At 39.4% G+C, this 26054-nt stretch overlaps 1 protein-coding gene across 1 annotated transcript in view; it reads right to left on the reverse strand.

Annotated features, from left to right (window-relative positions):
- Positions 1–22138, reverse strand: part of GLCE (glucuronic acid epimerase) — a 116791-nt gene extending 94653 nt beyond the window's left edge. Inside the window, exon 1 of the mRNA XM_030317830.2 lies at positions 21971–22138. The gene's annotated coding sequence lies outside the window, so the exon portion shown is untranslated. The remainder of the gene's footprint in view (positions 1–21970) is intronic.
- Between the last annotated feature and the right edge of the window lie 3916 nt (positions 22139–26054).

Genomic DNA, 26054 nt, shown 5'->3' on the forward strand with positions numbered 1-26054 from the left:
ACAATCCTCAAAGGGATCTACAGACTCAATACAATCACTATCAAAATCTCCATCGTTGTTTTTGCAGAAATGAGAAAGGTGATCCTAAAATTCATACAGAATTGCAAGAACCAAACTAATCTTGAAAAGAACCAAACTAATCTTAAAAAAGGCAAAATTAAGTTGGAGAACTCACACTTCCCTATTTCAAAATGTACTACAAAAAGCTACAGTAATCATGAAGTACTGGCATAAAGACACAGCTACAGATCAATATAACAGAATTGAGAGTCCAGAAATAAACCCATTCACACTATGATAAACTGATTTTGGTGACAAGGATGCCAAAACCAACAACAGGAAAAGAAATGTCTTTTCAACAAATGGTGCTGGTATAACAGGATATCCACATAAAAAGAAGAATTTGGACCCTCTATGTACAAATATACTACAATATATAATTATACTATATTATTATATATAAATACTATATGCTATTATACTATATATAAAAATTAACTCAAAATGGAGAAAAGACTTAAACATAAGAGCTAAAACCATAAAACTCCAAGAAAATATGCAGTTATATCTTCATAATCTCAGATTTGGAATGGTTTCTTAGATATGACACCAAAAGCATGAGCCATAAAAAAAAAAAAAAAAAAAAAAAAAAAACAGATCAACTGAACTCTACCAAAATTAAAAATTTTGTGTATCAAAAAAATTTTTTTTAAGTTTATTTATTTATTTGGAGAGAGAGAGCATGCACACCAGTGGGGAAGGGGCAGAGAGAGAGAGAGAGAGAGAGAGAGAGAGAGAATCTTAAGCAGACTCCGCGCTGTCAGCACAGAGCCTGATATGGGGCTCGAACCCACGAACTGCAAGATCATAACCCAAGTCGAAGTCAAGAGCCAGGCACCTAACTGACTGAGTCACCCAGGTGCCCCTGTGCATCAAGAAATATCATCAAGAGTCATTTAAACCTCCAACTCTTGATTTCAGCTCAGGTCATAGCCTCATGGTTCATGAGATTGAGCCCCACATAGGGCTTGCGCTGAGAGTGCAGAGCCTGCTTGGGATTCTTTCTCTCCCTCCCTCCTCCCTCCCTCTCTCTCTCTCTCCCCCCCCCCCGCTCTCTCTCTCTAAAGATAAGTTAAAAAAAATTATTATCAGTAAAGTGAAAAGAAAACCTACATAATGGGAGAAAATATTTGCAAATCATATGTCTGACAAGAATCTAGTATCCAGAGTATACAAAAAAATGTTATAACTACAAAAAGACAAACCCAATTAAAAACTGGCCAAAAGATGGGGCACCTGGGTGGCTCAGCCAGTTGAGAGTCCAACTTCAGCTCAGGTTATGATCTTGCCGTTCGTGAGTTCGAGCCCCACATCGGGCTCTGTGCTGACAGCTCGGAGCCTGGACCCTGCTTCGAATTCTGTATGTCCCTCTCTGTCTGCTCCTTCCCCGCTCATGCTCTGTCTCTCTCTGTCTCTCAAAAATGAATAAACGTTAAAAAAAATTTTTTTGGGGGGGGGGGGCGCCTGGGTGGCTCAGTCGGTTAGGCATCCGACTTCGGCCCAGGTCATGATCTCACGGTTTGTGAGTTCGAGCCCCGCATCGGGCTCTGTGCTGACAGCTTAGAGCCTGGAGCCTGCTTCGGATTCTGTGTCTCCCTCTCTCTGCCCCTCCCCAGCTCATGCTCACACTCTGTCTCTGTCAAAAATAAACTTAAAAAAAAATTTTTTTTAATAAAAAAAATTAAAAAAATTTTTTTTTAAATAAATAAAAAAGATAAAAATAAAAACTGGCCAAAAGACTTGACTAGATATTTCCCCAAAGAAGATACACAAATGATAATTAAGCACATGAAAAGATGCTCTGCATCACTAGTCAATAGGAAAATGCAAATCTAAACCAAACTGAAATGCCACTTCCTACCCACTAGGATTGACGAATTGCTAGAATTTAAAAAAACAAAAGAAATAACAGCAAAGATGTAGAGAAAGTAGAGTCTTCATACATTGCTGTAGGAATGTAAAATGTTATATAGTCACTGTGGAAAACAATATAGCAATCCCTCAAGAAGTCAATCACGGGGCACTTGTCTGGTTCAGTCAGTGAAGTGGACAGCTCTTGATCTCGGGATTGTGAGTTTGAGACCCACGTGGGGTAGAGAGATTACTTAAAAATAAAATCTTAAAAAAAAAGTTAATCATATAATTTCCACATTACACAGTAATTTCATTCATACATATATACATCCAAAAATTGAAAACAGGTATTTAAACAAAAAACTTTACACAAAAGTTCGCAATAGCAGTATTCACTATAGCCAAAAGTAGAGACAACTCAAATGCCCATCAATGAATGAATGGATAAAATGTGTTATATCCATACAAGTATTATTCAGCCATAAAAAGAAGTGAAGGGGTGAGACATGCTATGACATGAATAAACCCTGAAAACAATACACTAAGCAAAAGAATCAAGATACAAAAGGGCACATATTGCATGATCCCATTACATGCAATATCCAGAACTGGCAAATTCATGGAGACAAGAAAATAGATTAATGGTTGCTAAGGGACTAGGAAGAAATGGGGAATGATTTAATGGGTACAAAGCTCCCTTTTGAGGTGATAAATGTTCTGGAAACAGTGGTAATCGTTGCACAACATTGTTAATGTATTAAATTTCACTTATTTGTACATTTAAATATGGTTAAATTTTATGTTATGCAAATTTTATCACACAATTACTTCTTAAAAGACTCAGAACACAAATATTAGAATTAGCATAGAAGGACATTAAAATAGTCATTATAACCATACTCCACATGTGAAAAAGTTAAGTAAGGACATGGAAGATATTTTTTTTAATGGAAAATTTTTTCAATATTTATTTTGGGGAGAGCGCAAGCTGGGGAGGGTACAGAGAAGGGGACAGAGGATCTGAAACGGGCTCTGTGCTGACAGTCTGACAGCAGTGAGCCTGATGTGGGGCTGGAACTCACAAACCACGAGACCATGACCTGAAGCAAAGTTGGATGCTCAATCAACTGAGCCACCCAGGTGCCCCTTTTACCAGAAATTTTATAGATGAAAACTACAATGACTAAGATGAAATACATTAGAGGAAATTAGCATTAGCACGGAGTAGACAATGCAGAAGAAAAGATTAGTGAACTTGAAGGCACAGCAAGAGAAGCTACCTAAAAGGAAAAAAGAGAGAAAAAAGAATTAAAAAAAAAAAGTGAACTATAAGTGGCTGAACCTATAGGTATCTGGAGTCTCCCAAAAGGAAGAAAGTATATTTTTACATTTTACAGAAATAGGGGTACCTGGGTGGCTCAATCCGTTGAGCATCTGACTTTGGCTCAGGTCATGATCTCACAGTTCATGGACTAAAGCCCCACATCAGGCTCTGGTGCTGACGTTGCAGAGCCTGCTTGGAATTCTCTCTCTCTCTCTCTCTCTCTGTCTCTCTCTCTCTCCCTCTCCCTCTCCCTCTGCCTACTCCCCCACTCACGCACGCCCACTCACTCTCTCCCAAAATAAATAAATTTTAAAAAATTTATATAAAGTTTTACAGAAATAATGCCTGAAATCTTCCAAACTTAAAGAAAATTATAAGCCTAGCTAGGCTTTTATAACACATATAAAGGTAAAATTCATGATAATAGTAGTGTAAAGACCAAAAAGAGCTTTATAAACAACCTCAACAAAATCCAACCACAAAAAAAAAAAAATTTTTAAGAAAATTGCACAAAGGTACATCATCAAACTGCCCAAAACCAATATTAAAGAGAAAATCTTAAAAGCAGCCAGAGGAAAAACAGACATGTCATGTATAGAACAATGAGGTAAGGACAACATCATATTCACAGAAACAATGCCAATGAGAAAACATTGGAACATCTTTAAAGCACTGAAAGAAAAATATGTCAATACAGAATTCTATACCCAGCAAAATTATCTTCAAAAATGAATGCAAAACAAAGACTTTTTCAGACACTCAAAAGTAGAAAGAATTCATCATAAGCAGACCTACATTTTTTAAATGTTAAAAGAAATTCTTTAGCCAAAAGGAAAATCCAGACACAAATATGGATCTACCTAAAGGAATGAAGCAGAAATGATTATTTCAAGGGGAAATATATAAGATATTTTATTGTTTAAATCTCTTTAAAATTGTTTAAATAAAAATAATAACAGTATACTGAGGGTTTATAACAGGTAAAAGTAAAATGTATCACAACGGCATAAAGACTAAGAGAAATGAAAATATTCTTTCCTATGGTTCATAAATAAAATGGTTCATAAATAAAATTCTTTCCTATGGTTCATAAATAAAATTCATCTTTCCTATGGTTCATACATAAAATGATATTAACTTTGAAAGTAGAGAAATTAAAGATGTATACTATAAAAATTTATACACTATAAACCCTAAGCAACCACAAACAAGCAGTTACAGCTAAAAAGGCAACTGATGTGATAAAACAAAATCATAGAAAATACTCAACTAATCCAAAAGAAGACAGAAAAAAGAAAAAAGGAGCAAAGAACAGATAGGGCAAATGAAAAACAAATAGCAAGATGACAGACTTAAACACAATCACATCAATAATCACATTAAGAGTACAGGCATACCCCTTATTGCGCTTCACTTTTTTATATTCCACAGATAATGGTGTTTTTTTACAAATTGAAGGTTTGTGGCCATGTGGTGTTGAGACAAATCCATCAGTGCCATTTTTCCAACAGTATTAGCTCACTTTATGCTTCTGTGTCACATTTTGGTCATTCTCACAATATTTCAAACTCTTTTTTTATTATTCTATTTGTTATGGTGATCTGTGATTAGTGATTACAACACTGAAAGCTCAGATGATAGTTTGCAAGTTTAGCAATACAGTATTTTTAAATTAAGGTATGTACACTGTTCTTTTGGACACAATGCTATTGCACACTTAATAGACTACAGTATAGTATAAACATAACTTTTATACACACTGGGAAACAAAAAAACTCACCTGACACACTTTATTGCAATACTCTCTTTACTGCAGTGGTCTAGAACGGAACCCACTGATTTCTCTGAGAAGAGCAATAAAATTAATAAACATCTAACCTGACTGATGAGGGGAACAGAGAAAGACACAACCAATATCAGGAATGAAAGAAGTGACAGCTTTATAGATTCTATAGATATTAGAAGGATAACAGGAAAACATGAAAGCTTTATGCCAATAAATTTGACAAGTTAGATTAAACAGACAAATACAGAATTTGCAAACCACTTCTATAACAAAGGACTCTTATCTAGAATAAAGAACCCTCAAAATTCAATAGTAAAACAAAAAATTCAATTAAAAAATAGAAGACATGAGACATTTCACCAAAGAGGATACGGATGGCAAATATATGTTCAACATCATTAGTCATCAAGGAAATGCAAATTAAACCACGAAGAGTTACCGCTATACACCTATTAGAACACCTAAAGTAAAAAGTAGTGACAATACCAAATGCCAAGGAAGGGCGAGAAACTAGGTTTCTCATACAATGCTGATGGGAATCTAAAATGGTATACCACTCTGGAAAATGGGCTGACAGCTTCTTAAAATATACTTTACACTTTCTTAAATATTTACCATAATGCCCAGTAATTCACACTCCTAGACATTCATGCCAGAGAAATGAAATCTCACGTCTTACACAGAAATGTTGATCACAGCTGTAATAGCCAAAGTAGCAACTGCCCAAATGTTCAACAATGGGTGAAGATTAAATAAACTCTGGTACATGCATACCACTGGGTTTTGTTTAGCAATAAAAAGGAATTATTGATATATCCAACAACTGGATGGATTTCAAGGGAATTATGCCGAGTAAAAAAAAAGTCAGTCTCAAAGATTACATACTTTTTGATTCCATTTATATATCATCTGGAAATGGCAGAGTTCAAAAATGGAGTCCAGACTAGTGGTTGCCAGAAGTTAAGGGGACGGATATGATTATAAAGGATCACAAGGATCTTACTGGTGATAAAACAGTTCTGTATCTCAGTTGTAATGCTGATTACACAAATCCACACATGTGATAAAACTTCAAAGAATTATATACACACACAAATGAATACACGTAAAACTGGTGAAATCTGAACAAGATCTGTGGGTTGTACCAATGCCAATTTCCTGGTTTTGATATAGTACTATAGTTATGTAAGATGTGACCATTGGTGGGAATTGGATGAGGGTACATGGGACCTCTCTGTGCTAATTTAAGAACTTCCTAAGAATCTGTAATTACTTCAAACAAAAAAAATTTTGAAACACACTCTTGACCAACCTACACACACACACACACACACACACGCACACACGCACACACACACACACAGTATAAAAGTGTAAATGTACATAAGCAAACCAAAGTCTTACTGAGATCTCAGACTTCCAATCTCCGAGCCCCTCTCCAGAAGAAACTACTCCTTTTCTTATGTATCCTTCCAGAGAAGTCTTTAACATAGAAGCATAAATGTGCTTATTAATGTGTGCATATATATTTGCCTATTCACCCACATACACACAACTTACATTTTTTTCACAGCTTACTTTTTTACAGTAATGTCAGCATACCATAAATATTGTATTGCAACTTTCTTCACTCAATAATGTGTTAAAGATGAATTCATGCGGAAGTACTCCTCCTTTCTTTCTTTTTATGGCTGTGTGACATCCCATTGTATGCTTGTACAATCATTTATTTAACCCATATAAAGAATCATTTAGGGGGCACCTGGGTGGCTCAGTCGGGTAAACATCTGACCCTTGATTTCAGCTCAGGTCATGATCTCAGGGTCGTGGGATCAAGCCCAGCATGGGGCTCATGGGATTCTCTATCCCTCTCCCTCTGCTCCTCCCCTACTTGCTTTCTTGTTTGCTCTCTCTCTCTCTCTCTTTAAAAAAAAAAAAATCATTTAGGGCTTAGGCATTTAAAGATAAATTCTTTAAAATTATTGAGTCAAAAAGTATGAAAATTTACCATTTTAATAAGTAAAACCAACTTTTCCTTCCAAGAAACTGCACAAATTTACATTCCTGCCTAGAGTGTATGAGTGAGCAATTCTAAACATCCTTGCCATGGTGGGGTATTACTGAACTTTTTAATCTTTATCAACCTAGCAAGTGAAAAATGTTCTGCTGTTGTTTAACTTTGTTATTACTAACACTTTATACTATATAAGACCATAAGGTTCTGAGAATAAATGATGTACCCAAGAGAAAATTTTACTCTGGGGAATTATAACCAATGAAGAAATAGAAACAAAGATTGGGGGTATTCGCTGGCTCAGTTGGTAGAGCATGTGACTCTTGATCTCAGGACTGAAGGTTCAAGCCCCACGCTGGATGTAAAGATTACTTAAAAGTAAAATAAATTTTAAAAAATCAGAGTTGGAAAAGTCCTTAAAGAATACATTGATTAAACACTACTCAACACACGCTTTAACACCACAGTGAGAAACTGTCCACTCTATTTTCACTTTGATTGTTAAAAATACCTTCATTATGGGGTGCCTGGGTGGCGCAGTCGGTTGGGCGTCCAACCTCGTCTCAGGTCATGATCTCACAGTTCGTGAGTTCGAGCCCCATTTCGGGCTCTGTGCTGACAGCTCAGAGCCTGGAGCCTCTTCAGATTCTGTCTCCCGCTCTCTCTGCCCCTCCCCCACTCATGCTCTGTCTCTCTCAAGAATAAATAAATGTTAAAAAAAAAAAAACACAAAAAACAGAAAACCTTCATCATGTACCAATATTTCCCTTCCTCTAACTTTCATTGTTCCTAGTTCTATCCTCTGGGGATACAAAAGATATGCTTCACTCCCTCTTCCACGTGCCATTCCTTCATGTGTTTACCAGAACCACACATTTGAGTCAGGAAGAATGTTAAAGATCACTCAATTACCAATTTGAAAAGCATTCCCATATACCCCACTAAAGTCTTCTTTTTTCCTGGCTGAAAATCTCAAATGTTTCAATTATTTTGCAAGTATCTGTTTCAGACACTGCTTCATTCTGATTACCCTCCTTCTGAATACACCATCAACATCCTCCTCAAGATGTGGCAAATAGAACTGAGAACTCAGCTAAAGGCAGAATAGAAAAGGATAATCAACTATGTTTTAGACAAACTACTTCAAAATAATGCTGTTTAAGCGAGGGTGAGCCTTTGGAGCAGTTATAATAAACCACTGACTCATCGACTTCAGACAAATAGAGAGACCCACCTAGGCACACACCTACTTCAAACAAAAAAATCCCACCTGATAGCCCTCCAAGCCTTCAATACTGTATTTGTGCAGATTAAAAAAAAAAAAAATTCAATTGTAAGAATTTTTTTGTCCCTATGAACCAGACATATCAAATACAGAATTATTACAAATAGTTTCTTAGATACAGTCTAATTATTAAAAATTAATAGAGGAAGGATCCTGATTCTGCCACATAACATACTACCCTCATAATTTTGAGAGTAACGGATAAACACTTTAAATAGGACATAGGGGAAGGCAGCATCTTGAGGGACACACTAAGAATGAATTGCAGTTTAATTTTAACATCAGCCCATTGATCAGTCACAAATCCACCTACCTATGCAAGTATTCAGACTACATTTCTCTAACTTGTCTATAAAGATATCATAAAAGGCTGTCAAATGCTATCTGTATAACCTTGGGGGTACCTTACCTCATTTGTAAAACAGTACTAAATGAGGCAATCTATGTAAAGCATTTAACCCAGTGCCCAGCACAAAATTAAAAATCCAATAAACGTGGCTATAATTCTAGACGTACAATGGCAGAGTATCTCCTGATGTACCTACCAGTTTAGTTACCCCTATAAGAAAAGAAGTGAGACCAGTGTGGCATGACTTGTTCTCTGGGAACCCACGCTGGCTCCTAGTGATCAGCGTCTTCTTTTCTAAGTACCAACAACACGTGTGTTCAAAAATCTGAGAATTTGGGGGCACCTGGGTGGTGTTGGTTGACACCACCGAAGTCGGTTGACTTCGGCTCAGGTCATGATCTCATGGTTTGTGAGTTCGAGCCCTGCAACAGCTTGCTGCCGTCAGCACAGAACCCACTTCAAATCCTCTGTCCCCCTCTCTCTCTGCTCCTCCCCAGCTTGCACTCTCTTTCTCAAAAATAAACATACATTAAGAAAAAAAAATTTTTTAATCTGAGAATTTGTTTAGGAATAATGCCTAACTCATCAGTTTATTATTATCTGCATCCTTTACTTGTTTTCCAACATTGTATATACTTCAGCTAAAACACTCTTTTACATATAGTAGCTCGTTAAAAGAAATTTTGTTGAATTTTCTTTTTAAAAATCAGGATGCATTTCTTACTTTTGATAATCATGGTTATATCAAGATGTCAATTAGGGTAAGCTGAGTAAAAGGTGTATGGGAATTCTCTGTACTATCTTTGCAATTCTCCTAGGAATACATAACGACTTCAAAATTAAACCTGTTTTAAAAATTAAGATGATCTTTTCTGACCTCTGATAAACTCCTTCTTTAAATTCCTCAAATATTATCAACCATTATCAGGTGCAAACTCTTTAGCAGCCTTTACAACTTCATAATTAATCTGGAATGGAAGATATGAATTCCAACAAATAGGAATTCTCATAATACCCCTACTTACCCTGGGCCACACAGAGTTAGTATTGAGTTAGTATTCAGTTAGTATTCAATAGCCATCCCCAAATTTTATTTTTGGAAACAAGAGCCTTAAAAGAAATCTATCCTAAAAGCAAACATTTTTATGCCTAGAGCATTAAAGCTCTGTACAATCCAATTAAAACCTCTGATTCTTATTGCTCGAATCACATATTTAGCAGTAACATTCAAGTCAAGCTCAAGATCTTTGATGTATGAGACCAATTACCACCATATAGTAGCATTAGCATGAAAACTTTTTAAAAACTATACTTTAAAAATATATTTATATCATGGATAATTGGTTTCTGAATTAGGTAAATAAGAGTTTAGGAAAATGATAAATTTTATTTGTAATTATTCAAGCTCAAGCTTCCAATGTTAAGCAACAAAGTCATGAAAATTCTGCTAAAACTTTAACTCTCAAGCAGAAAAATCCTAACACCAAAAAAAAAAAAAAATAAATAAATAAATAAATAAATAAAGTATCTTTCCCCTAAATACCTCCAAATAGGTTTTGTACTTTAGAGTTTCTTTCAGGTATCAACTAATTTTCAAAAACTTGGCTTTGCTTTTTGGAACAGTGCTACAGAATTGGTACCATAAACAGAAGTGCTATTGTCAAAGAATCGATCCAATAATAAAAAGAGCTAAGGCCACTTGTCTTATAGAAAATTACTGCCAAATGCTGCCAGACCCTGCTTTTCTTCCTTCTGGGCTAGTGGCCAGATACTAATCATTTTTAGACCCTTTCTAATTTTTAGTACACAATTTAGTACACAATCCCACATCTGAACTAGACAGTATTTTAATGAATGTTCTCCATAATTTGTCTAATGTTCCGGCATACAAATACACACACACACGATCTACCATACATCTGGAAGTATATACAAGAAAGTGATTAACAATGGTTGCCTCTCAGGCAACTGTTTGGGTCTTTGAATTTTGTATGCTTTTGTAAAAACTATTCAAAAATTAATTTGCCTATTAATTCCAGTTAAAATATTCTGCCTTACAAAATAATGCATGAGGCTTTCTCTTGAAGACATTTTTAGGGGCGCCTGGGTGGCTCAGTCAGTTAAGCGTCCAACTTCGGCTCAGGTCATGATCTCGCGGTTCGTGAGTTTGAGCCCCGCGGCGGGCTCTGTGCTGACAGCTCAGAGCCTGGAGCCTGTTTCAAATTCTGTGTCTCCCTCTCTCTCTGACCCTCCCCCATTCATGCTCTGTCTCTCTCTGTCTCAAAAATAAATAAACGTTAAAAAAAATTTTTTTAAGATATTTTTAAAATATTTTAATATGTAATTGTGTTAAAAACAACTTACAATGTTCAATGTTCAACTTCAATTATAATAAAAACAACAAATTAAAGTAAGATCATTTCTGCTTACCAAATTAGAAAAGCTGAATACTAGCATACAAATTGTCATAACCTTTCTAGAAAACAATATGACAGTATCTAATTTTTTTAAGGTCTTATCTTTGACTAAAAATTTTTATTCCTATCCTAAGAAAATAAGTATGGAGAACAATTATGCGAAGATTTTCTTCAATGTTAGCAGCAGAGGAAAAATTTTTCAATAATTAGGAATGGTTAAATCACTACACATTCATTCAATAGAACATTGTGCTATTAAAATTTAGGTTTTGAAATAATTTTACCAAATAGGAAATTCTTCATGATATAATGCTTGGTGGGGAATCAACAGCACATTATGAATAAATAATCATCAGAAGAGGAAAAAGAATGTATAACATAACGTTAGTAATGCTTATATTTGGGCTGAGCTTACAATTTTGCCTTTTGTATTTCTCCAAGTTTTTAAAATGAGTACCTAGAACTTATAAAATCGGGAGGAAAATATAATATTAACCTACAAAGCATAAACACATACCTTTATTCTTAAATTTATAATATTGCAAAACTAATGTAGTATTTATTTTTGTTTTTTTAAGTTTATTTATTTATTTTGAAAGAGAGGGGTAGGGAAAGAGGCAGAGAGAGAGAGAGAAGAGAGAGAGAATCCCAAGCAGGCAACATGTTGTCAGCGCAAGCCCAATGTGGAGCTCAATGTCACGAATTGCGAAACCATGACCTGAGCTGAAATCAAGAGTCAGATGCTTAACCGACCCAGCCACCCAGGAATCCCAAACTGATACAGTATTTAAGCAGTTGAAATTTAAAAAAAAAAAAAAAAAGTAGTTGAAACAAATTAAGTCAAAACCTTCTAATTAATAACATTTAGGGAAACCCATAAAGAGTAACTCAAATTACTGTGTATCTTAAGATCATTCCTACCATACAATAAGCACTACCATTCAATACAATAAGCACTAGCAGCTAGCTCATTTTTAAATCAATACAATTAAAAAATAAAAGAAGGGGCGCCTGGCTCAGTCGGTTAAGCGTCCGACTTCAGCTCAGGTCATGATCTCACAGTCTGTGAGTTCCAGCCCTGTGTCAGGCTCTGTGCTGACAGCTCAGAGCCTGGAGCCTGCTTTAGATTCTGTGTCTCCCTCTCTCTGCCCCTCCCCTGCTCATGCTCTGTCTCTGTCTCAAAAATAAATAAAAACATTAAAAAAAATTTTTTTAAATAAGAATAAAATAAAAATAAAAGAAAACATCAGACTATAATATGGTACACAATATGGACAAAAATTAAATCCCATCAAACAGGATTAATAATGTAATTATGAGTTAAATTATAATGATAGTTATTAGGATAAATAATATCCCTGAAAGAAAGAACTCCTTAAACAAACATATAACATCTAAACTAATATATATTACCAGGGGCACCTGGGTGGCTCAGTCGGTTGAGTGTCCGGCTTCAGCTCAGGTCGTGATCTCATGGCGTGTGAGTTCGAGCCCTGCATCGGGCTCTGTGCTGACAGGTTGGGGCCTGGAGCCTGTTTTGAATTCTGTGTCTCCCTCTCTCTCTGCTCCTCCCCTGCTCACACTCTGTCTCTCTCTCAAAAATAAATAAAGATTTAAAAATTTTTTTAAATAAAAAATAAAAAAATTGACTAATAAATATAACCAAACTTTTCCTTTAAATAAGCAGAGTCTGCTAGTGGGAAAAGTAGTTATTGATGAATAAATTACCATTTCTCAGACATTAATCTGTACAGTTGCAAATGTAGATGGGGTATATCCCTAAAGATTATATCCACCACTACTGACCACTTAACTCACAAGTTCACTATTACTCTTAGCACTCTTCATTGGGTTACCACTGCCTTAAGCCCAAATTCCTTACATTGGTTGTAAGACTCATGGGATGGTCCTTGCTTTCACTCCCCACTCCTTCCTTCTCACCTTCTTTCTACATCTTAACCCAGCAGTTTGCAAGAAAGTATGATCCTTGAACCAGCAACATTTCCATCACCTGTAAGCATGTTAGAAGATTCATATGCAACAGGAGATTCATATGCACATTAGAGCTTGAAAACCACTGCTGCAGCCTTCCTGAATTACCTGCAGATCCTCAAATCTGCCCTGCTCTCTCCCTCTCTGCTCTCTCTCTGCAAATGCAGTTCCCTACCTAGAGTGTTCTTTCACCCCATTCCCTATGAGGTGTCCTATCCACCTTGTTTCCTATTAGTCTTTCAAGTCAGCTTAGAAATCACTTCAAAAGAAAACTGTAAACTTTTCCAGAATTAGAAAAATATTCCTCCAGATCTCTTCTATTATTGTAGGAGCTCTTATTTGCATTATTCACCAACTAAAGCCACTTCTAGAATTATTTAAGGCCATCAAAGAAAGCCTTTGCTTGACATACCCCAAAACATAACACATGACAAAAATAAAAAACAGACTCAAAGCTTTTTTACCCATGTTATGAATGCATTAGCAAAGTTGATTTCAAAGCATATAGAATATTAAAGAAATATACAGAAGAACCAAATGTCAGAAAAAATGACTTATTGTTGAAAAATTATAGAAAAATAGCCAACCAGTTCTGAAATTCACATCTTGAAATTAATTAATTTGAATGGTCTCTTTCTTTCCTGCACATATTTCTTCTCCCATTTTCTGGAGGAGGAAGAGCAAGTAATAAGGAATATGGCTTAGAAAAAAAGGCAAACCCAGATGAAAGAGAAATGTGTAAAGCCTGGATAAAGCTATGTTTTATGTCAGATATAAGAAACAAGTGTGGACCAGAAACAGTTCTCCAATATTTTTAATAAGTTCGAGATAATCTCACAGTACATGATTAGTTAATAATTTATCTTCAATCATTTAATGACCATCTAACGTGCTAAAAACCATGTGGGATTAAGAATTATGTGTATGTCTCTCTATATATGGAGATAAGTAACTCCTAGTAATTTAGCCAAGAACTTAACCATTATGTCCACCAAAAGACAGGTACAAAGTTGTTCAGAGCAGCTCTGTTCCTAAGAGCTAAAAACTGGAAATGGCCCAAATGTATCAAAAGAATAGAACAAAAATATATGTACTCAAACAACAGAATACTACACTGCAATGAAAAAGAATGAGCTACTGTTAAAAAAAAAAAAGCATGGATGAATCTCACAGACATAATGCTGAGCAAAGGAAACCAGGTTGATTCAATTTGTATGAAGTTCAGGAATAAACAAAACTAATCTATTATGAAAGAAGTCTGAATAATGGTTACTGTTGGGAAATACTGACTAGGAGAGAACATGAGGAAGGCTTCTAAGGTCCTAGAAGTGTTCTATATCCTGATCTGGCTGGTGACTACACGTTTACACATGTAGAAGTTTATTAAGTTATTTAGAATTTCTGTACTGTGTATGATTTTCTTGAAGTCCCATACATTTTTTTTAGAAAATGGAAGAGAAAAATTCCCCTTCCTCTCTGCCAGCCAGGAAAGAGGAACAAAGGAAGGAGAAGAAGTTAAATCAAATAATTTTCAAATTCCTGCTTTAAAGTTCAATTATCTTATTTATTGAATAAAAATTTGAGCACCTACTTAGTAACAGGCACTGTTCTGGGTGCTAGGGAGATAGCACTGAATAAAACGAGTAAAACTCCCTGCCCTCATGGATCTTATAGTATACTAGGGGTAGAAAGACAATAAAAATATAGAGTATGCTGGATAACAGAAAGAAGAAAACAAAGAAACAAAGCAGGGAAGAGAAACAGGAAGAGAGTGTAGAAAGGATGCTGTGATTTTAAACAAGGTGGCCAATAAAGGCCTCACAGAAGGGGTGATATTTTAACTAAGACTTGAAGGAAAGGAAAGAGACACGGATGTGTGGAAGAACATGTTTCAGGCCTCCTGAAACAGAGAGAAGTCCACCATGACTGCAGGGAAGTAAGCAAAGGTAAGATTAGAAAACAAAACAAAGCAAAACAATGAGAGTTTAATGAAGAGTTTGACTCCACCTCCTCATTTAAAGATTAACTTAGGGGCACCAGGGTGGCTCAGTCAGTTAAGAGTCTGACTTCGGCCCAGGTCATGATCCTACGCTTCATGGGTTTGAGCCCCACGTCGGGCCCTGTGCTGACAGCACGGAGCCTGGAGCCTGCTTCGGATTCTGTGTCTCCCTCTCTCTCTGCCGCTCCCCTGCTTGCACTCTGTCTCTCAGTCTCCCCAAAATAAGCAAATATTAAAAATAATAATAAAAAAACAGGGAGTTTGTTTTAAAAAAATAAAGATTAACTTAAATCGGGGCACCTGGCTGGCTCAGTGGGTAGAACATGCGACTCTTGATTTCAGCTCAGGTCATGATCTCAGAGTTTGTTAAGAGCTCGGAGTCAGGCTCTGCTCTGACAACACAGGGCCTGCCTGGATGCTCTCTCCCTCACTCTCTGCCCCTCTCCCACACACAGGCACTCTCTCTCTCAAAATAAATAAACACTAAATAAATAAATATTTTTAAAAGATTGACTTAAGTCAAATCTTTTTTACACAGAAACTTCTGTAACTACTAGCCCAATCCACCCTGATATCTTCTGAGCTCCTACAGCTGTATCGCTCATGACATCTTTACATACTACCTTGCAATCTAATACATACTGTCTCCCACTCCCAAATAAACCAAGCCTCTTTAGGGCAGTGACTAGATTTTTTGCTTTTTTTCTATCTCTACAGTTGCCCTATGGATGGCACTTAAATGGTTACTGGTAAGGCTGACACCAATAACTTCATCAGGCATAAAGTTAGTAAACTGAGGATAGATTTTCAAAAAGATAAAAGAGGGAGGACAGAAGCAAAGACTAGGGAGCTACGTGAGTAAAGGCACCAAGGCGTCTCCATGCGTCATGATCCAAAGTCCGGATTTTCTCTGAGCCGTGTCCTTAAGACTCTGAGATCCTCGACATCACTTTTTCTAAAAGCCACTCCAGGCTTTTATTCTTGGGGGGAGGAGGGAAGAGGCACCTGGTATTCCTTTCAAGTAATGGTTTTTTTTAACACCTATGTGTACAACTAGCTTAACAAAGAAAATCTTAACCAATTAGCTGCATGATCTTGAGCAAGTCATTCAACTACTCTTGCCTGTGTCAATTCCCTCATATGCTACACGAAGGGTTGGATTAAATGATCCCTTAAATCCAAACAATCTCAAATTCTCTACTTTAGCTTTTGTGAAAAAACTGAATGAATAAACATTACAACCTACTTCTTCAATTTATAAAATGAATAAAATATCTATGAATAATTTTAATACACTAAATAAGCAGTCACATTTCAAAAAGCAGTATAGGATTTGGAAAAGCATAGAACTTGGAGTACAACGGACCTGCATCTAGTTACAGCATGCTGTTTAGTAGATAATGACCCTGAGCAAGTATTAAATCTTCAGCAAATAAACAGACAATATAAAGACACACGCATTGACAACAATCATGTCCCATACAGAAAGCAGCCAGGTAGGTAAAAAATACCTACCACATCACTGATACCAAGATCTTAAATACCCAAACTAGTTTATAACTTTCTTACCAATTTTAGTTATAGGGATTAGTGGTTGCCTCAAAATCTGCAAGTTTAACAGAGTAACCCTTAACTCCTATAGTGCTGGGAATCTCACTTCTTAAATATGAGGATAAGAACTACAGATCTAATATCAGTTTGTGGTCATAGGGTAAGAGAATAAGATAATTTAAAAAGCCCCAAATTTTAGAAAAATAGGACAAGACTTAGATTTGGGCTTAACTCGGACATTATGAAAATGGTCAATCTTGGCACAGATAGTTCAAACCTGTAATGAGAGCCAACTGTGTAAAATAAACAATAGAGATTCAAAAAGTAGTAAGACAAATATAAACTTGGCTTCGAGTCTGGAGGACCCAGCAACAGACATAAATAATTACAGCATACCAGTGAACATAAGAGAATGAATGAACAAGACATAGAGAGTGCATAACTCAGTGAGGTAAGAAAGAGGGACAATCAGAGGACACAGAAGACTTAAAAAGCAGATAGTGCTTAAGTTGTACCTTGAAAAAGCAGCAGACTTTGTCAGCAAGACAGGAGAAAGAAAGGCATTCTAAACAGCGGGGAGAATATATGAGAGGGCTCTGAGTCAGGAAACAGTATGACTCTTTCAGCGAACTGACTGGATTAGTACAGTTGGAGCTTCAGATTTTCGGCAGGGGAAATGCAGGAAATGAGCCAGATGGTGAAGGGCCTAGTAATGATAAAGTTAGAACTAAATGTGTATTGTAGGTAAAGGAGAGTATGGATTTTAAGAAAGAAGCATTGAACAGATTTGCATTTTATTTTTTTTTTTTAATTTTTATTCATTTTTGAGACAGAGAGAGACAGAGCATGAATGGGGGAAGGTCAGAGAGAGAGGGAGACACAGAATCCGAAACAGGCTCCAGGCTCTGAGCTGTCAGCACAGAGCCCGACGCGGGGCTCGAACTCACGAGCCGTGAGATCATGACCTGAGCCAAAGTCAGGCGCTCAACTGACTGAGCCACCCAGGCACCCCAAACAGATTTGCTTTTTAGAAGTCACCTTGGCAGGAGCGTAAAGAATGGATTAAAGGGGGTCAACCACTAGAGACATCATTCTACACCCTAAGTTAAATAAGTACATTACCTTATCACATAGATACTCTATTAGAGAACCAGAAATCAGAAATAAAAATAATAATGCTTTAACAGATAAATCTAAAGTATTAAAAAAATCATTTACCTTCATGAATGTATATTCTGAAATTAAATATGTCCTATATATCTTAAAAAGAAAGAAGTTTCTAAAATTAGGTATCATATGTAAAAATACATGGATCTAGATGTATCCTGAGAACTAGCTACTCTTTAAGGCACCCATTCCTTTTTGTACACAGAATACTGCTGACAGGCAACATCAAAACTAATGCACAAGAATCATTAGAATTGGAGTTTGCACTGATTATTGACAGGGACTTCTCTGTAATTTTATATATATGGAAACTAAGGCCGTAAGAGACTAAGAAATTACCCAAGGCCATATGGTTAATAGCACAGTGAAGATTGGAATTCATATCTTACGATTTCCTTTCTAAAAATTGCTTTAGTGTATCACATTTATCATTCCAGAATCTTGAACGATAACCCATTATAGTAATAATGAAATATAAATAGTAATAAATTATAGTAATAATGAACCATAAAACTATTTTTGTTTCATATGCCTCAGAAGAGAAACAAATCTATTAGATGTGTCCATAGGTTGGACAAAAGAAATCTCTTCCTGAAGTCTGTGCCACAATAAGAACACCTCCATCCACAGAAACACAAAGTATTCTCGTCTAAGGAGTTTATAAAAACCTCCCTTCTCAAACTTGGAAATAGTTAAATTTTAAAATAGAAAGGCCTTAATTTGTTTTATTTTAAGTGTATTTATTTGAGAGAGAAAGAGAGAGAGGCAGGAAGGAGCAAAGCGAGGGAGGGAGAGAGAATCCCAAGCAGGCTTGGAGCTGTCAGCACAGAGCCCGATGTGGGGCTGGAACTCACGAACCATGAGACCATGACCAGGGCTGAAATTCAGAGTTGGGTGTTTAACTGACTGGCGCCCCTAATTTATTTTTATATAATTAAACATCTAACATCTTTAACATGTGTTAACGTTTTATTTGGAGCTCAGTACTCTTCTTATTCTGTTGTGCTCCCCATCCCCTATAATTTTAGATCCTTGAAATAGATTTTTTTCCTTCACTAGTACACACAATGGGAGTGGCAACACTGACAAAATGCCTTATAAATACTGTACCTTTCACAAATTTGCATAGTGACCAAAAGATTTTAATTTTTAGACTTCTTTAGTTTCCACTTGTTATGTCCACTCATCGAAACAGATTCAAATAATACAAAAGTATAAAATTAACAGCTCTCTTCCAGGACTCTGCAATGCTCTCTTATTAAAGAATGCCCCAAAGGGGCACCTGGGTGGCTCAGTAGGTTAAAGGTCTTGACTGAAGGTCTTGACTCTTGATTTTGGCTAAGGTCATGATCTCACAGTTCATGAGTTCGGGCCCTACAAGGGGCTCTTTGCAGTCAGCACATACTGGGATTCTCTCTCTCTCTCTCTCTCTCTCTCTCTCAAAAATAAATAAACATTTAAAAAAAGAATCCCTCCCCCAATACTTAGAAGTTTGTTATGTATCCTTACAGACTTTTTTATGATTATATAACAAAAAGTACTAATCCTCAGAGTCAATATATATTTAACACCCAAACTCTACTGATCATTATTCCATCTTTAATAATTCAGAAGATAGATCATTACCTTACTTGGTTCCTGGTTATGACAACAGACATCAATCATATTACTCAGGGGTTATTTTAAAAAGTGAGCTGAACCCCAATGTTTCTTCATTATCAGCATCTTAATTATTTTATGTATTCATTTTATTTGCTATCTTTCTCTCGCTCAACATAGGTTATATGTGAGCTGGAAATCACTGTACCTCCAATGTTGTGACACCTAGCAGATAATCAAAGATTTTGTTGACTAATATGTTTACTTAGAAATCATGAAAGCTGCTTTTTTTTTCAAAGTTACTGAAATTTGCTTAATTTATCATTTGTCTTTCAAAACTAATGAGGGGAAAAAATGGTCTGCTTAGGGTTTTTTAGCTATAGTTCCACCCAAATATCTGCTCAATTGATCAGTTTCGATAGCCATAAAAGTCAATCAGGCATTTTGGTTTGAATTATAACTAAAGCAAAAAACAAGGGGGCGCCTGGGTGGCGCAGTCGGTTAAGTGTCCGACTTCAGCCAGGTCACGATCTCGCGGTCCGTGAGTTCGAGCCCCGCGTCAGGCTCTGGGCTGATGGCTCGGAGTCTGGAGCCTGTTTCCAATTCTGTGTCTCCCTCTCTCTCTGCCCCTCCCCTGTTCATGCTCTGTCTCTCTCTGTCCCAAAAATAAATAAAAAACGTTGAAAAAAAAATTTAATAAAAAAAAAACAAAACTCTTACACTCTTCAAAGAGTTAAATATTTGCTACGTAGGAGTCCCTCCTTTTTAAAAAATGATTGCAAAACTCAAGGATTAAGTACACTGTCCCTAACCTTTCTGGTTCTAAGATCAAAAAGAAATGTCAATCTAAAAAAACTGACACTAAGAAAAAGGCTAAGGCAGGCAAAATGCTTTGGCAAAGTCAAATTTGTCTGTTTACCCAAAATTACAAAATTACTGTGAATATGGACTCCACTGCCTGCCACATCAGGCTTCATTTACAGGCCTCTGTGATAAAGTAGCTATCTAACCTGAAGAAATGTCAAGCAAATGCACACTTTCCAAGCGATCCATTTTTTTTAAAAAACCAAATACACATACATACAGGCCATTTTATCTGAATTTCGCCTAAGACTGGGCTGGTTACCAAGCACTCTCCATTAGAGTCAAGACTGACTAACTCAAGCTTCACAATAAAACTGTTAAAGCAGGATTCTCTAAAAGAGCTGTTAGTTTACAGGTCTCAAATGACGCAGAGCTCTAGCTCTGGGACCTCAAATTCAATACATTATTTGGAGACCAAACTTAAAAGCTATCCCTCTCCACGAACGTTTTTCAAAGGACAGAGAGAAGCCGGAACACACTTCCCAGCACTACTTGATTCTGCCTAGCACTCAGGCAAGACTTCAGGACAGATCTAATATTGCAGGATCAGCAAAGCAGACTATCTAGGAAAGTGAAGCCAAAACCACACAGCCTTCTGTATCTTCAGCGTCTGGCACGCTCCACCTGAGGACACTCGCCTCCTAAAGAACCTAGAGTCTATACCCACCTAAGGCGCTGCCACTCTCACGCTCCCGGAGCAGCAAGACCGAGCACGCCCCCACAGGGATCCCGGGGCAGAGAACAGCAAACTGCAGAACAAACCCACGATTTCTCCAACTAAGAAACGACACGCATCAATCTTCCCACTGGGCGCTGAGTAAATCTCATCTAGGAAAGAGACCTGGTCCAGGATGCTGGCCAGCCACAGACTGTCTAGCGGGGCTGGCTCGGGACGCCACTAGAGCCCCCGAGCCCACCCAAGCGCCTGCTGAGCCGCGCCCTCCATCCCAGATCACCCGGAGACCCGATAACTCGCCCGGTCGCCCCCGAAAAGACTGGAGACCATGCCAAGTTACCGCCCCCCTCTGGGCAAAACAGAAACCCCAGAAAAGACGCCGGGCTCCGCCGAACACCCTTCCGCCCCCAGCAGCCCACCAAGGCTGCCCGACCCCTGCAGGACGCAGATACATCGCCCTCTCGCCGGGAGGCCCGGATAAACAGAACCCCCTCCCCGGAACCCTAATACGCTGCTTCTCCACCCAGGGATGCGAAACAGTCCCGCTCAAAGGACCCCCGAAGACCCCAATGATCTGCCCCTTCAGAGACCTCGGACCTGCTAAACTGAATCCTCTGCCCCCAAAGAGCCTGAGACCGCGGTAAGAGGACTCCCCCCCCCCATGTTCCGGAACCCCGCTACACCACCTCGAGGAACCCCCAGGACCCTGATAAATCTCCCTGGACCCTGAGGCGGGACCCTGTGCGCCGCCACCCACCCCCACCCCAAAGTGGAAAGAGCCCCAAGATCCCCAATAAACCGCCTCGCCCCAGGAGCCCCGGCAGCCGCCACACCGCCCTGGGGCGCCCGCACCCGGGTCCCACCCCGCCGCCTCCTGCCCCCCGCGCTCCCGAGCTCCACCAAGCCTCGCGCCCACCAGGCAGCGCCGCGCAGCCCGCGGAGCCGCCCCCGTCTGGAGCCAGCCCGCTCCGGCTGCTCCGAGTCCCCGCTCCCCGACCGCTCCGCAGCCGAGACGCGCTCCGGGCTTCCTTACCTGGGAGCGCCGGAGGGCGAGCGGACCGAGAAGCCCTGAGGAAGAGAAGGCGGCGGCAGGGAAGGGGCGGCCCAGGCCTGCGGCTGCCGCAGCTCTAACCTCTCCGCGAGGAAGCGCTTGTGTGAGGAGAGCCCTCCCGCTTCGCGCGCAGCCGGGAGACCAAGCCACAGCCGTGCCCGCCGCTCTTCCCGCGAGATCCCAGCCACGGCTAGGGGCGGCCACGGCGGCTCGAGTGACAGCCCGGAGAGCCTGTTGGCGGCGGCGTAGCAGGCGGGACTCGGAGCCCGTTGCGACCAATTGTAAAATAGAAAAGGTGATTCGTCCCGCCCATCGCTTCTCCCCTCCCCCGCCCCTCGCAATTAACTAGGGGCAAAAGTAACAGTGACCTCAAATAGTCACAGGCGGTGGCAGATCGCCGGAGGGCACTTTGGGTGGCGAAGCTGGGCCTGTGTCTGGTCCTGCTCAGCCTCCGTAGACGCACCTGGTTTGAGGAAGAAGCAGGTCTGCACACCCGTGTAGGCGTAGAAGCCGTTACCCTTGGTTACAGCGCGGCCCCAAGTGCGCAGAAGGTTCACACCTTCCTGGTTGAAGGCGCACCCTCCTGGGGTTACTGTAATCCCCCTTCCCCCCATCTCGCCTCTCTTCCCTCTCAACCTCAAACAGGGCGCCATTGTTGAGATGCCCGTGTTTTCTAAACCCCAAGTTGGGACATCTGGTCTGACAAAGGACTCTTCTGATTCGATCATTTATTTCTACTTTGAGCCTTCTAGAAGAGTAAAAAGTGTATCTCACTTGAGTCCCAGTATAACAAAATCCAAAATTACATGAAAAGTTGTATCACTGTAGACCCCAGTGTCTGTACAGACAGGGCACTGAATAAATGAAAGGAATGAATGGAGAATGTGATATTTGAATATTTGAAGTCTGGCCCAGCCCCAGAAAATTCAAGCTATCTTAGCCTTTTCTTTACAATGACAGCCAATCTCTTCACCGTTAAGTCCGGCCAATCACTCCATTATTATGCGTGTCCTGTAGCCTTCATTCATCTTCTTGCCCTCCTTCCCTTACCCACAGCAAGAAGTGCCCTTTCTCCTCATCAAGGTTAACCCCTGCACCTGTGCACTGGATCTCAGCCATTCCCAGATTTTGTTGAATCATCTAACCTTTCGTTCCCCATTATTAATTTTCCCCTCTAATCCGGCTCTTTTCTCCTACAAACACACTCGGTATCCTCCAACATTTGAACAGAACAAAACCACCCTACCTCCTCCACCCTCTGAAGGTACCCTATCTCTTCTAAGAATCACATTTCTTGAGAGACATCAAAGTACGTTTGCTGTCTCCACTTTCTCATCTTTTATTTTTCCCACTACAATGTTGTTTTCACACCACACCATCTGCTGTTCTCTCAACGGTCACAAAAGACCTCTTTCCTAATGGGCAAATGTTCTATTTGGGGCACCTTTCTCAATGGCCTCTTTGAAGCTTTTGACAATGGTGGCCATCTCCTCCTTTGGTGCCTAACTACATTCTTCTGATTCCCTAGTTACTCCTCTGACTTTTTTTTTTTTTCCTTTGGGGGTGAGGGGCGGGTCCCCTCTCTTGGTCTGAAAAATGTCTATGTATTGGTGTTTCCTTGTCCATATCTTGTCCATAATAAGAAAAAATGGCCATTCCTAGTTGTACACTTTGAATGCCAGTAAATGGCTCAAATAAACGCAGTCAGAAAAGGCCAGTGGGAAAAGACATGACTACGTGACTATGAGGCTGGGTCTTAAAACGGTAGCTTGGCTGGGCACCTGGCTGGCTCAGTTGGTGGACCATCCAGCTCAGGTCATGATCTCACAGTTCCTGAGATCGAACCCCGCCTCTGGCTCTGAGATGACAGTGCAGAGCCTACTTGAGATTCTCTCTTTCCCTCTTTCTCTCTGCCCCTCCCCCCATCTCAAAATAAATAAACATTACCAAAAAAGAAAGAAAGAAAGAAAGAAAGAAAGAAAGAAAGAAAGAAAGAAAAGAAAAGAAAAAGGCCTTCTAAACCAGGCCAAGCTGATTTAACTTGATTTTGTATTAAATGGGAGCCAGAACCAATCCTAAAATTTGTAGGGTCCACAAAAAGTCTACATTTAGAGGCCCACATATTAAATGAATCAATATGTAAAAATTATAAAACAAACTAACAAACTGTGAAGTTAAAAAATATATATATATATGTCTGGGCACCTGGGTGGCTCAGTCGGTTGAGCATCTGACTTTGGCTCAGGTCATGATCTCGCAGTTGACGAGTTTGAGCCCCGCTGTTGGATTCTGTGCTGACAGCTCAGAGCCTGGAGCCTGCTTCCGACTCTGTGTCTCCCTCTCTCTCTCTCTGCCTCTCCCCCGCTCATGCTCTGTGTCTCAAAAAAAAAAAGAAAAAAAAAATATATATATTTAACATTAACATATGTATATAATATAAATATATAAATATATTTTATATAAAAATATATATTTATATATTATATATTTATATTTTAATGTATTTAATATATTAATATATATTAAATAGATAGATAGATAGATATCCTTTCACCTTGAAAATATACTTCCAATACAACTTGGAAGACCAGGTTTGAACTTAGAATTCTGGGACTTCTCAGAGCTCCCTACTAGAACAGAGACAGCTGGTGTCCACACAGCAGCCTTCCCTACTTCACTTCCCACGGCCAGTTAGGCCCCACACTCCATGGGCACTCCAGCCCACATGTCCACTTTTTCCTCTACAAAACTGTCATTTCTTGGCCACTCCACAGGTCCAGGAGTATATATCAGAAGATCTAGGGGAGAAGCCCAAGATCTAGGGGAGAAGGCAGGGACTTTTGGCTTCTGGTTTTACCTGGAGAAACGGAGAAACATCTGAAGAGGTGAAACCAGCTCCAAATGAACACATTCCTTTGGCTCAGAGGACTCCTGCTCAGTATGCAGGGACGCAGCTGGAGAAGGACCAGAGCAGAGTCCCTTCTGGCAGACCCTTCCCACCTGTGCCTAAAGGAGGTACCAGGAGAGCCGCTGAATTTCTTCAGGAGGCTAATGACATATATATTAGGTCCGTACCTTGAAGTATAAATCTGTGTGTTTTCTATGTTTCCTAGTGCCTCTTCTCTTGCTTATTTTAATGGCAGGAATATTCTGGAAAGAAAACTCTTCTCGGCTCTCTTGCCATGTGGCATCTTCTCCCCAGTGCCCAGTTTCATAAATTATACTATCGTATGACTCCCTTATCGATTAGTGTATCAGAAACTTGGGTTTCTTCTCTAAACATGAGAAAAGATAAAAGCAGTGAAACACCCTTAGCCTGGACTACAGCTTGGAATACTTACATTTGACTTCTAAATTCAAATGCTTTGGGGCTCTTGAAGAGGCCCTATGCGAAGGATACACGGTCAGGATGAGGACTGAAAAGGCACTAAGCCACGGCAGACAGGGGCACCCCTCTTACCATCTGTCTCCATGGCACGATGCTTCACTCTGTGGCCTGACAGTCACGCTCTGCCTCTCAACCTCTCCATCTGGTCCCAAGTGCTCCCTTCCTCATAGTGTACACTTAAGAGCTGCCAAGGAGCCAGAGCCACCATGGTCTCTGTTTTTGAGATCCAAGCCTAGAATTCTGCCCGTGACTCCTCACATCTCTTGGTGGTACTGCGGGTGATTCCAGCCGAGCTCTGGCGCTTGCTTGATCCCAGGACTGGAGTCTGTTCACAGCAACCCTCTTACCATCTGTGGCTGGTCTTTGCCAACCAGCAGTAGAACAGAACCAGCTAGCTTCTCACTCAGCTCTTACCATCTGCTGCCTGTATCTGACCTGTGATTAGTCCAGGTGAGTGCAACCAAACACTCCCGTCCCTGTTCAGAATCCGCCCTTCCTGGTGTCCTACTCTCTGAGTGCCCTGGGAAAAGCTACCTCCTGGCCACTGCATTTTCATGGGGCGTAGAAGACAGCATTGTTTGAGAAGCTGGAAGAAGAAACCTGGCTTTCTCAGACCCAACCTCCACTCCATGAAGCTTTTGGGGAAGCACCTATATGGTTAGGTTGGAGGCTGAAATT

Source organism: Lynx canadensis, chromosome B3, assembly GCF_007474595.2.
Source record: "Lynx canadensis isolate LIC74 chromosome B3, mLynCan4.pri.v2, whole genome shotgun sequence".
Lineage (NCBI taxonomy): Eukaryota > Metazoa > Chordata > Mammalia > Carnivora > Felidae > Lynx > Lynx canadensis.